Source organism: Microtus ochrogaster, chromosome 5 (genome assembly GCF_000317375.1).
Source record: "Microtus ochrogaster isolate Prairie Vole_2 chromosome 5, MicOch1.0, whole genome shotgun sequence".
NCBI classification, from domain to species: Eukaryota; Metazoa; Chordata; class Mammalia; order Rodentia; family Cricetidae; genus Microtus; species Microtus ochrogaster.
In genome coordinates, this window is record NC_022012.1 from 36,423,558 (window position 1) to 36,437,699 (window position 14,142).

A 14,142-nucleotide genomic window follows, 5' to 3' on the forward strand; every position below is an offset into this window, starting at 1 on the left:
TTCATATATTTCCTCACAAGCAGGAAGAAAAGTGAGTGTTCACAAGTCCATTCATCCTGAGTGGGTGTGGGTACACAGAGTATGCATGTGTGTGCACACACACTCAATGACTGCTATACTATTGCAAGAAAGTAGGATGTTGTTATGCTTTGCATGTGAGAACATGGGCTCCCATGTTTGAATATATAGTCTCTGGTGGTGTAGGGAGGTTAAAGAACATTTTGGAACCTTTGGGGACTAGATCAAAGACAAGGCCAGAATGGTGGAGTTTTGAGGTTAGAGTTTGGCAGCCTGGGGACAGTCTCTCTCTCACCTTCTGGATAAGAGAGATGTGAGGGAAAGTCACACTGCAACCATTGTGCAGCCATGGACAGAGGCGCTTTCTACCGTGCTTTCCTCTCCATGATGGATTGTTTCCTCCGAACCGTGAGCCGAAATGAACCTCTGCTCCTGCAGGTTGTTGCTGGGGGGAGGAAGGGGGCTTGGTTGCAGCAATGAGGATCGTACCTCACACAGATGCTGATGGAACTCGTGCTTGGGAGGGGTAAATCTATCATCAAGTTTCACTTTCAACAGTTTCTTGCCAGCCTTCCATTCTCAATTCATGCCCCAGCCCAGGTTAGCAAGCTTAGCCCCTAATCAAGTAGAGCCACCCTTCAGAGAAACTGGAGTGCAGATGAGAGGGGATTTTAATGAAGAAGGGGAGATGTGAGTGGCTCATCCCATGTTTCTGTGAGAGTGTTGATGACTGCTACCCAGTGAATCAGCCCTCGGGTGACAGAGTGGGGTTTGATTAGAAGATTGTCAGCATCTTCATTTGGGGGACTCTTTAAAGGCTTTTTCTTGGGGCCTTTCAGCCCCTCAGCCCCTCAGTGACAGTGGCACGGCCTTGGATTCAGCTTGTGAGCTGAGTGCAAAGCCAGGAAGGCAGCCTCAAAGGCCTGCAGGTGCAAGGCTATGCCTGAGGGCATGTGTACTGTAGAACAGGAGCACAGACCTGCCTGAGAACCAGGCAGGGGAGGGGCAAGAGTTCAAACGATTGGAGTGAAGGAACTGAAGTAAGCGTGAAGACAGGGCACTGGGGAGACTGCTCAGCCGACAAAGTGCTGCTGTGCAAGTTGGGGATCTGAATGAACCCTGTACCCATGCTTAAAAAGCTGGTGCTGGTGGTGCACGCTTGTGATCCCAGTGCACCTGCAGCCATGCCCTGGCATGTGTCTGGGGCTCACTATCTGGACAGCTTAGCCTAACTGGTAAGTTCCAAACTTGTCGACGTAAGTCACAAAACAATCTCACACCAATTTGGAATTATGATTAATAAAAGGGTTATTTATTAAAGGGGAAAACTTACAGATCACTGTCCTAGACTAATTAGAGACCCTGCCCCGGAATATCAAGGTGAATAGTTCGCAAGAAATAATACTTAAAGTTGACTTCTACACACACACACACACACACACACACACACACACACACACACGTGCATACAAGCACACACAGGAAGATTGACTGGAGCTGGACAAGTGGCTCAGTCGTAAGAGTGTTTGCTGTTCTGTGCAAGCATGAGGACATTGGTTTAAATCCACAGTGCCCACATAGGGAACCAGGCATTCTTATGACCCTAATATTGATAGGGGTGGAAACATATGGATTCCAGGAGCTCACTGCACCCAAACAGCAAGCTTCCTGTTCAGAGAGAGAAAGCCGTCCTCAAGGCAACAAGGGGAAAATGATACAAGAAGATGACAGTGTCCTCCTCTGGCCCTTCACATGTGCACACACTATCACATGCAGCTGCAGACTCATGAATACACTACATACATATGTGTGTGGGCCCTCGCATACATGTGCGCACACACACACACACACACACACACACACACACACACACACCACTAATTAAACCTTTTAGACTAAGATGGCAAAATGAGCAAGGGGTAAATTCAGCCTCTGTTCCTTTCTCTGGTGATTTCTTTTTTTCAGAACTCCAAATCGACTGCCCGATGGAAATCGAGACCACCCCAGATTTCCTTCGTCCACACTCAGCTGTTCTCTAAAGGGGGCAAACTTTGGATGCTAATTTGGAAATCATTCTGCAAGTTTACTCATGTTGGCCAACAAAGACATTATGAATGCCAGAACAATCCATATGTCCATATGGGCAGAGAACTGGAAATGGGCTACATCCCTCCTCCCTCCACCTGTGGAGGTGGAGACAGCATGCCCCGGTACATCCAGGCCATTTCCGAAGCGTCACAAACTTCTCCAAATTGGACCACAAATAGAAAACTGCCTCCGGCTGGCAAAGCTGATTCTGGGCTCTTGCCCTCTCTTTCCTTTCTCCCCAGGCTGGAAGAGGTTGGGGGGCAGGGAAACTGAAGAGGCAGTGGCAAGCTACAGAAACCGGCAAGAGGCTTGGCGGCGGCTGTTTTTTATATTTAATTGACTCAGTATAGAAGAGTAATTATCCACCTTGGCTTCAGAGCACCCCGGGGTGCCAGCCCTGATCACGTGGGATCAGATTATTCCAAAAGATGTGTGTTCATTTTCTTTTACCTTAGTTAAAAAGACATTATGCTATAAAGCAGCCTTCCGACGAGGAGATAATGTGCCATGAAGACACACTAACAAACAAGGGGGCTGGGACCGCAGCAGCTCTACAGTGGCTAGGGCCAGAGGCTGACGGGAACCCAGGCACATGGCAACCAGTCTGAGGCCTTATGGTGGGGCAGAAGGCTATGCTCTCCATGGGAGAGAGCAGTGGATGGGGAATCTGATGGTCTGGATCTAGTCACAGCTGGGCCCCAACCTCCTTGTTTTTGTTTGATAGGAACAGGCTTCTTAACTGTGAAGGGAAAGGGCTCAGTCAGGGAGCTCCCTGGTTTCCCAGCTATCAGTCCCAGGTGTTTCCACCCTGTTCGAGATCATGTGACTTCTTTTAAATGGCCCCCATTCTGCCCTAAAAGGTGATGAAAGCTTGGAATGGTGAGGAATGGATGAGGACAGGAAGCTGAAGGCGGAACCTGCCTCCCAGGTTGGGCAGCAACTGCAGGGACCTTGCATCTGGAAAGGTCAGGGAGGAAACTGTGAGGCTCAGGCCTGAACTTGACATCCTAGGGCTGGGAAAGCAGACCAGGCCAAGCGTTGGGCTGAGATCAGAGACAAGAAAAGAGAACACACGTCTGCTGTGTGGTGGGGAAAACACACACACACAAGGCTGTATTCCCCCTGAGCGCCAGGCCCCACTCCTTTGCTTAGTTATGATTGAAAGAGTTCTTTGAAGGCCTTTGTATGCTGCCTCTGAGGGATGCCCCCCGTTTTATCTCCTGAATGTTGGTAGAATTTACAAGGCTGGGCCAGGCAGGAACTGGTTTGGAGGTGACTTCCTAAACATATCCCCCTTTGCCTCATTGGAAGTTAACGGGGATCATGCAGTGGCTACATTGCTATCAAAGCCCAAAGCCCGCAAACTGGCCCATACTTCTCTGGAGATCTGGACCTGGGCTGGGAGGAAATGACGTGCGATTGTGAATAGGATTGATTAATTAATAAAGAAAATTGGCTTGGCCTGATAGGGCAAAAGTAGAGGTAGGCAGGGAAAATTAACTGAATGCTGGGGAAAAGAAGGGTGATGTCAGAGAGAAGCCATGTAGCCCCGCCAGAGAAAACTCAGGTTGGAATCTTGCGGGTAAGCCGCAGCCAACTGGTGAAACACAGATTACTAGAAATGGGTTAAATTAATATGTAAGATTCCGACAGTAAGAAACTAGAGCTAATGGCCCAAGCAGTGTTTTAATTAATACAGTTTCTGTGTGATTACTTCAAGGCTAAGCGGCCAGGAACCAACAAGCGGGGTCTGCTCCCTGCAACAAGGATAGGCAAGCTCACAGTAGGGATGGGGATCTGCTCAGGCTGCCTGAGCCCACAGTCTCCCCTGAGGTTCCCTGAGAATCATGAGGACATTCACTGGTAGCCATCCAGCCTGGCCCTCCCAGTGGACAAAGTTTGCGCAGTTACTTTCGCTGCCATTTTAAGATAGGCACTGCCCTCCTTACTTTGAAAAAAAAATCTCTGTTGCACCCAGCAGGGTCTCCTAGTGTTCTGGCTTGCCTCCTCCACCTATAGTTTTCCCTGGATGAGAGAGCAGTCAGCAGGCTGCCCCTAACTCTCACTGGTGACTAACCTGCGTTCTCCCAACAAATTTTCTGACTATGAAATGGTTCCGTGACTGCCTAAGGAGACAAGGTGAGTCAAGAGAGATGGTTGCGTGGAGGAGCCCCGGACAAACTGTAGGGACTGCGCTATCTTATCAATGTGTGGGGGCTGACAGCCTTCCGTGTGGGCAGACCTGTCTGGACTCAGTCAACTCTCTTGCTGTGTGACCTTGGACACGTCTTTTCACTTCTCTTGGCCTCAGTGTGCTTGTCTGTCAAGGAGGGTGATGAAGCCCAGCTTCTGCAGTAGTGTGTGTGTGTGTGTGTGTGTGTGTGTGTGTGTGTGTGTGTGTGTGCAGGGGGAGCTAGTAAGTTACAAGCACGGCCTGGTCCACTTCTGCTGTTGGGGTGGTAGTAGTGATGTGGCTGCCACTGAACTTGATGGTCAGCATAGTCTCAAAGGGCCTTCTGGAAACACATGGCGTTTTGTTCTGGAGTCCGTGGTGAGTGCCAGGCATGCTAGTAGGCCCCTGGCTACTCAGCCCCTCAGGTCTTTTCCAAATGACTTTGTGCTTTTCTGTACATTTGGGGACCCTCCCAGGCCTCACATCACCCCATTCTTTGGAAACCTCTGGGAGAAACAGATGCCAGTTGGCAAACAGGCATTCCCCATCTCCTCTCTGACCTCTCCGCGAGAGCAGATTGTGTGCGCTGCCCCCAGCACCTTATAAATTCTCTCAACTCTGCTGTGCTGCCTATGACCAGCTTCTAGAACTTTCTTCCTTCTAACCATTTTACATGAGCCTCAGCTTCTGCCCCGTGGAAGTGATTTGCCCCTGCACCTCAGCTCCCCACGCCTCTTTGAGCCCAGCCCGCACCCGCTACTCATGCCAACTGCCTTTCTTTCTTGGCAGTTCTTTACTCAATTCTCTAATTGCAACACTTATCTCTGGAAGGCTCTGAAAGCGCTGCCCAGAATAAGACGGTGCTGAGCATCCCAGAAGTCCTCACTCTGGGGTAGATTACCTCTGAAGAGCACAAAGAGTTCCAATCAAGGTTGGGCTGAGGCTCTGAAGAGGGGCTGGCATTCTTTGTGACATCCACAAGGAAACGGACTTTGAGGCCAGTCCTCTCTTTCCCCCTGCTGTGACCATAAGCCTGTGTCACTGGCACCACACTGAACTGGGTTCACTTTCGTCTCTGCGACCATAGGAAGTCCTCGTGGCTTCCCCATGCCTACTTCTCACTTTAACATGAGATACAATGGCCAATCTGGGGTCCTTAAGAAGCTAAGAGATTGCACAATGCCTAGCATATGGGCTTAACAAATGATCATTAACAAGACTTTTCTAGAAAGATTCATCTTTGTATCTGTAAGTAGGTACACATCAGGTCCTAAGGACAGCGAGGATAGTTCAGGGGCAGGTGGACAGCCCCTAAACACAGTCTATGCTCAAGCCCTTTCTTACTGACCAGGTTGATTTCCAGCAAATGGCTGATATAAGAGGGACTTATGTTTTTTTAGGAGGCCCCATGCTGGAGTCTGGCCTGATTGAGACATGTCTCTGTTCATCAGGCCAGGGGACTTGAAGGCCCAGTTTCCCCACTAGAGGGTGCACATCCTTTCCTAACCCGCCCCTAATCAGGAGCCCCTTAACACCCAGGACAGCATTAGCAGGGAGCCCAAGCACCACACTGGCTCAAGCAATTGTCAGCAGGGTGCTAATTACACTCCTGGAAGGGACAGAGTAGGCAGGCCTGGGCTGGTCTGGAGGCCAGCCATGGGGCCTGCTCTGTGGCTAAACCGAGCTCCCCAAGTCTCTTCACTCCAAGTCCTCTGCAGCTCAGGCAGGTACATTGATAAAGCGTCTCATCCCAATCCAGATGAGATGATTTACCTGCTACACGCCTTTCTCCTTCCACCCCCATCTATGCAGATGCCCAGGGAACCGGAGTCTCAGAGCAGGGAGGCAAGGACTCTGAAGGAGTCAGGGACTCATGCCCACTGCTGCCTCTTATGAGTCTGGGGATGTCATCACTAACTCCATAGTGACACGCATGTACTGTCCTCCTGCGTGCAGGATCAGACTGGCTGCCCACTCCATCTACCAGTGCTGGTCAGAGAGAATGCACAGCAGTCACACAGCACCTGCAAAGTGTTTGGTGTCTTTGCCTACTAGATAGACAAGGTGCTTCCTTTCCTTCAGAATCATACATGAGGTGAAGGATAAGGGAATATAATTGGGTCCAGTTTGGGGCACTTGTATAGACACACACACACACACAGTGTCCAGTTTGGCGCCTGTACAGGTATTTTCCCTCTACCCCAAGCCTGTCCTCCTGAGCCCCTGCTCAGAGAAAGCCCTGGCCACTCTTGCAAGCCTGTTCATTGGGCTTTGCATGTCACAGTGATAGCCAGAGGCACATTAGCATTCGTGGGGAGGGGGTGGCAATGTCATCTCTAGGTCTAAGTCATCCCTGGTGCTATTTCTTGAGGTGACAGTCTAGTCTCAGGGTTGGATGGATTCCCTGAGAGTTAAATTAAAATCTCCATGAAATATTTACTTGCCTGGGCACAGGGCTCTGTTACTGGCCTGAGAGGACAGATTGGAAGAAAGATTGTGGGCTGTGGGGAGAAGGGACCAGCTCATCATTTGAGGGTGAAGCCATAGGGCACAGGGGTCTGAGCCGGGTGAGGAGGCTGAGAAGACAGTGTTAACTTTTGATGTCTCCCTACAGAGTTCTGTTCAGCAAACCCCTGCCCTCTGTGGTCAGATAGACATATGCCTGAACCAAAGTTCTGCCATTTCTTTGCACTCTGCCTCAGACTACACATCTGCTTCCTCCGAACACACACACACACACACACACACACACACACACACACACACTATCTCTAATATGAGGTACATGTGTGTATGTGCATTTACATGTGTGAGTGTGGGCATATGAGTGTCATGGCAAGTGTGTGGAGGGCAGAGGACAACCTTGGGGACCAGTCCTGCCTTACAAATTGTGAGACAGGGTCTCTGTGCTGATTAGATTTTACCAAGCTGACATAAGCCTAGACAGACCTGAGTAGAGGGAACACCAGGTATTGCCTCCATCAGTCTTGATTCTTGATTGATGCTCTAAGAGGGCCCAATCCACTGTAGTGCTATCATCCCTTGGCAGGTGGTTCTGGGCTATAACATGAAAGTTAGCTGGACAAAAGCCAGGAAGCGAGCCAATGAGCGTTCCTTCTTGGCCTCTGCTTCAGTTCCTGCCTCTAGGCTCCTGCTTTGAGTTCCTGCTCTGATTTCCCCCAATGCTGGATTGTAACCTGGGAGTTGTAAGTGGACATAAACCCTTTCCTCCTTGGATTGCTTCTCTGTCATGGTGTTTATCACAGCAGCAGGAAGTTAACCAGAAAGGTCTTTTTGTTGTTCCATGCTATGGATGCTGGGCTGTCTCTGCCTCCCATGATACCACAGGAGTGCTGGGGTGACAGATGCATCGTAGCATGCCTGACTTTATGTGGGTCTGGGGGGCGGGGTCATACTCAGGTCCTCAGGCTTGCATGGCAAGCAATTTACCACTGTACAGCAGTCTCTGGATGCCCACTGAACAGGCCACTCCCAGCCCTTTGGACTAATTACTCCATTTCTTATTCTTCATGTGAGAACCATGATCTAAAATGTCCTTGCTAGTTATCAAGCTACCTGATGCTCATGAAGAATGATAGTTCCAGGAGGCAAGGGATCCCTGTGTGTCATCTACAATCTCGGCCGTGTCTACAAACATGCCTAGCCTATGACCAACACTCCGGAAGTACTTGCTGAATGGCTGTGGTCACAGTACAAATGGGTGGACGCCTGAAGGAAGAGTCCAAACAATGAGTTTCTCATCTCAGCTCTCAGTGAGGGCAACGTAAGCATAGAGGCTCTGGATAGAACCTCTAGGGCCAGTGTAACTAGATCCTGGCCATGCAATTATATGCCAGTTACTTGGAATCTCCGTGCCTCGGTTTCCCCATGGGGAAACCAGGAACAGAGATATTATATATTCCATAAATATATTGTAAAGGTTAAATGAACGAATGCACAGAAAGCAGCCAGGACAGTGCCTGGGATAGGATACACCACCGCAGAAGAGAGAGCTGCTACAACTTGATTGTAGCTTAAAGCCTAAGCTTTCATTTCATTTATTAAAGTGATTGCTTTAGAAAATCCAATGTAAATTTTGAAGAAGGCAAAGAAATCTCATGATTGGAAAATCAATATGCATTATATACACTGCACATTGTTTATGTCATAGCGGTGTGGAAAAGAAACAGCGGCCAGAGTTTGGGCCTCATTGGAGGTGACTTTCTCACATGGCCACCAAGGCCAATGTTACCACACCTGGCGCTCTGAAGAAGGCCCTAATTCACACAACTCATGGACTAACAATAGAAGCCTCTTTTGAGTTTTCAGGATAACACACTTGTTTGTCTTCCCCCACCCCGCTTTCCTTTCAGACAGGATCTCAGGTAACCCAACCTACCCTTAAACTCAGTATGCAGCCAAGGGTAACTTTTAGTTCTGAGCCTCCCGAGCACCAAGCGTGTGGCATTGCACTTGGTTTCTGCAGGCTTGAGAAAGAACTCAGGGGCTCCTGCATGCTAGGCAGGCCCTCTACCATCTGAGCCAGCCCAGCACATCTAACTGCCCCCTTGCTGATGCTCTGTTCAATCCACATGGAGATGGTATCTCCAATCGGGCTATGTGCTTAGAGACACTAAATTCCCAGCTGTGGGCCCTCTCCTTTTGTTAGTATCCCAGCCCTGTTGGTTAAGGTCTGGGAGGCAGGGGGTGGGGAAGGGGGGCTGACATTCAGCAAGACTGACTGGCCTCATGAGTGCTCAGGACTGCGGCCCTAACTGTGAGCACAGCCATTCCTGAGCTAACTGTGTCTGCCCTCTTCTGTCACCCTGTCACACGGGATCTCGGCCTACCCAGGGCCTGGAAAGCATGATCAGACGAGCTCCTGCAGGCAGCTTCCGAGGCTCTGGGGCTCTGGCAGGCCTGGCAGCACAGGGTAGCAGCCTTCAGTGTCCTTCCTACTGCCAGGCCTGTAATTAAGAGTGCTGTGATTCAGGGATTTGAGACAGAACTGCTTTCATTAGGGGGGGTGAAATGAACTATCACCCACTGTTGTAAGCACCACAGAAAGCACCCAGAGATCTCCCTGCTCCCAGAGACTGTGGGGGCCTTGGGGGCCCTTCTTTCCTTCCAATGGCTTGCCTCAGAGATAGGCAACTGAGCTACCAGGAAAGAGCAACTGGCATGGCCAGTCTGCTCAAATGAAGGATGTCCCCCGGGGTTCATTTCAAATTGGTCCTTGCATGAACAAAGGCAGCAGGCATCTCCCAAGGGCCCCCACAGACTTTGGAAGAACACTGGGACATTGTGGGAAATCCTTCTCTCTCTTTCTGGATGAGCAAGTGGGCTTGGTCTCCTTCAGAGAGATGACACACCTTCTTGGCAAAGAAGTCCACATGCAGAGCTGTGATGCTCAGGTTGTACTGTGACTGCCTTTATACTTATTTATTTATTTACCTCTACCTATACTGCATTGATAACGTACTAATTAGAGTCAATGAAAAGGAGGCTCCCCGTGCACTGCTATGTGCTGTGAAGTTGGGACAGTGGCAGCCTGTAAGAGGAAGGATGTAGAGAGTAGAGAGCAGAAGAAAATGGCAAGGAACTGTAGGGGACCTTTGAGGCGTTGATAACGGCATTGGTTACCTAGACACACCCTAGTCAAAGTTCCTCAAGCTGATTCACAGCCTGGACAGCTTTCTGTAAATCCAAATCAACAAAATTGTAAAGATTTACATATTCTGTAGGTGTGTGAATGTCTCTTTGTGCATGCATATGTGTGTGTGCAGGTGTGCACACCTGGGCATGTGTGCAGCCAGAAAAGAGCACTGGGTGTCCTTTGCTACCGCACCCTGTGTTCCTTTGAGGCAGAGTCTGTGTCTGTCTCCCTGAACTTGGGAAACCAACACACTACTACGCTACTCACTATTCACTCATGTGGAAACACGCTCGCGTTTCTATTGTCTCTGGCCCACCTGAAGGTACCCCATGTATAGGCATTTATGGGACATCCAGTTTGTTTCCTAGGTGCTGAGATCTGCAATTCTGGTCTTCACGGCTGGGGCAGTAGTCACTCTTACCCGCTGAGACGACTCTGTAGACCCATCTTTTTCTCTTTAAAATTGACAGGTTTACCCAGGTACAACAGAGACATATGTGACGAGGGACACATTGGCTCTATAAGGTAAACGCCAGTGAGAAGAAAGAGGACGGTGGGGGTGTCACTCATTGTGCCAAGCCCTTCCCTGTTGACTTCGCATGGGGACGGAGAGGTAAATGCAGGTGTGGTGTGTTTCTGCTTAACATCTGGTAACTTCTAAAGATGAGGCAAAGTGAACAACTGGAATCTTACCTGGAGACAGTCCAGATCCTGCATCTGGTCTGAACAGTTGAACAGTCTGTGCGAAGCTGGCAGGAGCCAACTCTGCCTGCTGTGAGCATCCAGCAAAGCCCCGGGGGAGCCTGGTCTCTTCTCTAGGAGCTGCAGTTACTTCCCCTGCCCCCACAGGACTCTCTGTCCCCAACCTAGTGGAGTCTTCTCAGAACCAGAGAAGACAGGTGATGCTCCCAGCAGCATGTGTGAACTGCTCCCTGGTCCTACCTGACAATAGGCCAGAGAGCTGTCAGGGCCCCTGGGGCTGGTCACTTAGCCTCATTGACATATGTCCCCATAAGTATATAGTGAATGATAACACTTTCCCACTCTCTGGGTTTGTCGTGAGGATCGACTGAGGGAATAGACAAGGCCCAGCCCCGATAAGTGCTCCATAAACTCCATTGCTCTTATTCAGATGCAGGTTTCAATCTTGAAACCCTGCTTCTTTCCTCTGTCTATACCTGTGAGTGCCAGGAATGTGGCCTCTGCTGAGGGCCACTCCTGTGGGGATTCCAAGGCCAAGTCTTGCTTCTTTATTTCCTCCTACTCTTCCCGTTTTGATGACTGGCCAGACTGATCTTGGGTGCAATGCACGCCTACTGTTCCTGCAGACCCTTGGTCTTGCTCTCCCACCTCTCTGGCAGCCACATTCCACTGCCATCTGGGACACAGCAGGTTGCTCAGTATGTCTCCTGGATTTGAGTAGGAACTTGCCTGGCAAAAGCCAATAGCGCTTTCCCTAGCAGCTCAAATTCATTGACCCAACCACATGCTGCTCTCTCAAGGGACTCAAACTTATTTCTTCCCCGTGCCTGGATAGCAAATGCATATGTAGGTGTAGGCAGAGACTTGACAGGGAGCTGGGGACCTAGGTAAGGGCTCTGAAAGACAGGGAAAGATCCCTAGTCTTGTGGGATTTGGGGGATGGCTGCTCCTATAGGTGACAACATTACCACAGGTACCACCAATCCAAGTCTGACTACATGTTAATGCACATGCATGTGTGTGTGTGTGTGTGTGTGTGTGTGTGTGTGTGTGTGTGTGTGTGTGTGAGATCGGGTGCTCCTGACAAGCACAGAACACCAAGAAATCCCGTATGTGAATCAGGCTCCTAGAGCACATCATGATTCTTTCCAGAACCTGTGGGCCCTGGAAACCAAGCCTGCAAAAAGCAAGCACAGAACCAGCACTGGCAAGGACAACGGAAAGGAAACATTTGGGACTCACAGGGAAGCGAGGGATGGGCAGGAGTGGCCTTCTGAACAGAGCAGGGAGCCACCATAGCAGATTTAATGGCTGAGGTCCCTCCCACTGGGAAAAGGAAAGCTGGGATATTTGAGCAGTTCTGACAACTGTTGCCAGAACTGGGACATGGGGGACTAGCCTGGAAGGTTTTATATCTGCCTCTAGTCCTGGCCCAAGCTCTCCGCTTCCTGTACTGCCAGGGTGTGCGAGGCTTCTCCACATTCTCCTGCCACTGTGGAGCCAGTCCTCCATCCCTTCCCCACCACCATAAACTACAGCAGATCCTTCTCCAAGGCATTAATTAGGCCAGGTATTTTTAATGGCAATGAGGAAAGGAATGCATGCAGCGACTTTTCAGGTCCACTGGAGGCCAGCAGGGAAAGGGTGGCGTGAGGAGCTATGAACACAGTCTTCCCAGCGCACTGCCACCTCCTCTGGATGACAGCTTCAGAACAGGAGCCCACGCTGCTTGCTCACTGCCTTCCTTGCCCTCCTTGCTGGCTGCTGTACTCAGGGCATCTACTCCTCATGGCTGATCTACAGCATCTCTTTACCGCACACTCTGACAGGATTTCCCACCCTCTGCCGTCCAAAATAGAGACCAGGAGTAAGGCTGGACTCTTCACTTCACCCCCACCTCCCTGTTCTTAACACATTCAATCACTGAGCACTGAACTGGGGTGTGGGGTTGCTGCCTTTACTTTAGTTCCTGCATTTGGGAGGCAGAGGCAGGCGGATCAGGTGAGTTCAATGCCAGCCTGGTTTAGAGAGCTAGTTCCAGGACAGCCAGGGTGGTTACACAGAGAAACCCTGTCCTGAAAAGCAAAACAACAACAAAAAAAGCAAAAAAAAAAAAAAAAACAAACCCTAAAAACAACACAACAATAAAAAACAAACACAGTTCATTTTAACTTGGAAAACATTGCTGCCATGGTCCAGCTGTGCTCAAGAACATCTCGTGCCCAGGACTGTCAATTGGATGGATAGGTTGGGCTCAGCTGGACTGAGGACCAGCACTTCTCCAGCTAGAGCGTGCAACACACTCACGGAGTGGGGCTGTTAACTCATAGGCTGATGTCCTTGCTCCACGTCTCTCACTCAGAAAGTTCGGATAGGGCATGAGAATTTGGATGTCCAGCAAGGACAAGGGGGAGTTGGCGCTTCTAGTGCAAGGGCCACAGTTTGAGAACAGAAGTCAAGATCAATCACTCTGTTAGCTGTGTGACTTGGAGGTAGACTCTCTGGTAAACTGAAATTAACCTCCGCTTCTCTGTTAGAAGATATGAGTAATAATATTTATATTGCAAGATCATTATGTAGAGAGGAAATGATTCATTAAAAATACCTGCGGGTACTAGGTGTTCAATAAACAATGGCTCTGGTTTTCATCAGCTCTGCTCTAAAACCTTGCCCGGCTCCCTCCAGCTTAATGGCTTGCTTTCTTTTCTGCTCCCGTAAATTAGGTATACGATCCCACTTTGCACATATCTCATGCTATGGCTTCATATTATATACTGCGCCTAATTCCCCATGGAATAGGGTAATAATATGAATATTAAAAAGTGGACCTTCCCAGCAGAATTTTGGGAATCAGGCTTCACAGACTTCAGGCACTTTCAAAGGAAGAAAATCTACTACAGATAGATACAACTCCACACCAGAGGACGTGATGGATGAACCTAGAGCATTGGCTGGGTTGGGGATCATATTCACCCCTTGGACAATATATAACTGGCATAGCGGTGTTTCGAGGTTCTATGTTTGTAGAATGTGAACTACGTGGAATTCAGCTTTAAGCCGCAATCAGGATTGAATCAATATATCTAGGGACAGGTAGTATTGATTGACCCAGGGTGGAAGTTCATAAGCAGACCCTGTAAGGACATAGCTTCAGGAATCACATATGACTCTTGGGAAGGAAGAGTACAAGGACCGTGGTTAGTAACCCCTGAAACAGGCTGAGGGAGCAACCAGAAGCGGAATTTGTAAGGCTGGTTGGTGAATGAGAAAGTGCTTTGGGGACCAAGACAGAGTCTAAGTCCCTGTTTGCCTCAGAAACATGTATGACATCAGGCTCGACCTAGTACACAGGGGATTCTGTATTCGGGTGACACACTCACCTCTGCCGTGTGGGTAGAGGACTGGGACAAGGGTATCCTTAGAGGAGACCATGGCACTACTGTCTCAGCTCCCTTTCTTGCTCCTGCCCCAAGATCAATCCCCACTGCCCGTCTCCTCTGTTTAG

At 49.6% G+C, this 14,142-nt stretch overlaps 1 protein-coding gene across 2 annotated transcripts in view; it reads right to left on the bottom strand.

Moving 5' to 3' along the window:
- Positions 1 to 14,142, bottom strand: part of Grik4 (glutamate ionotropic receptor kainate type subunit 4) — a 304,308-nt gene that overhangs the window by 44,685 nt on the left and 245,481 nt on the right. The window lies entirely within an intron of this gene.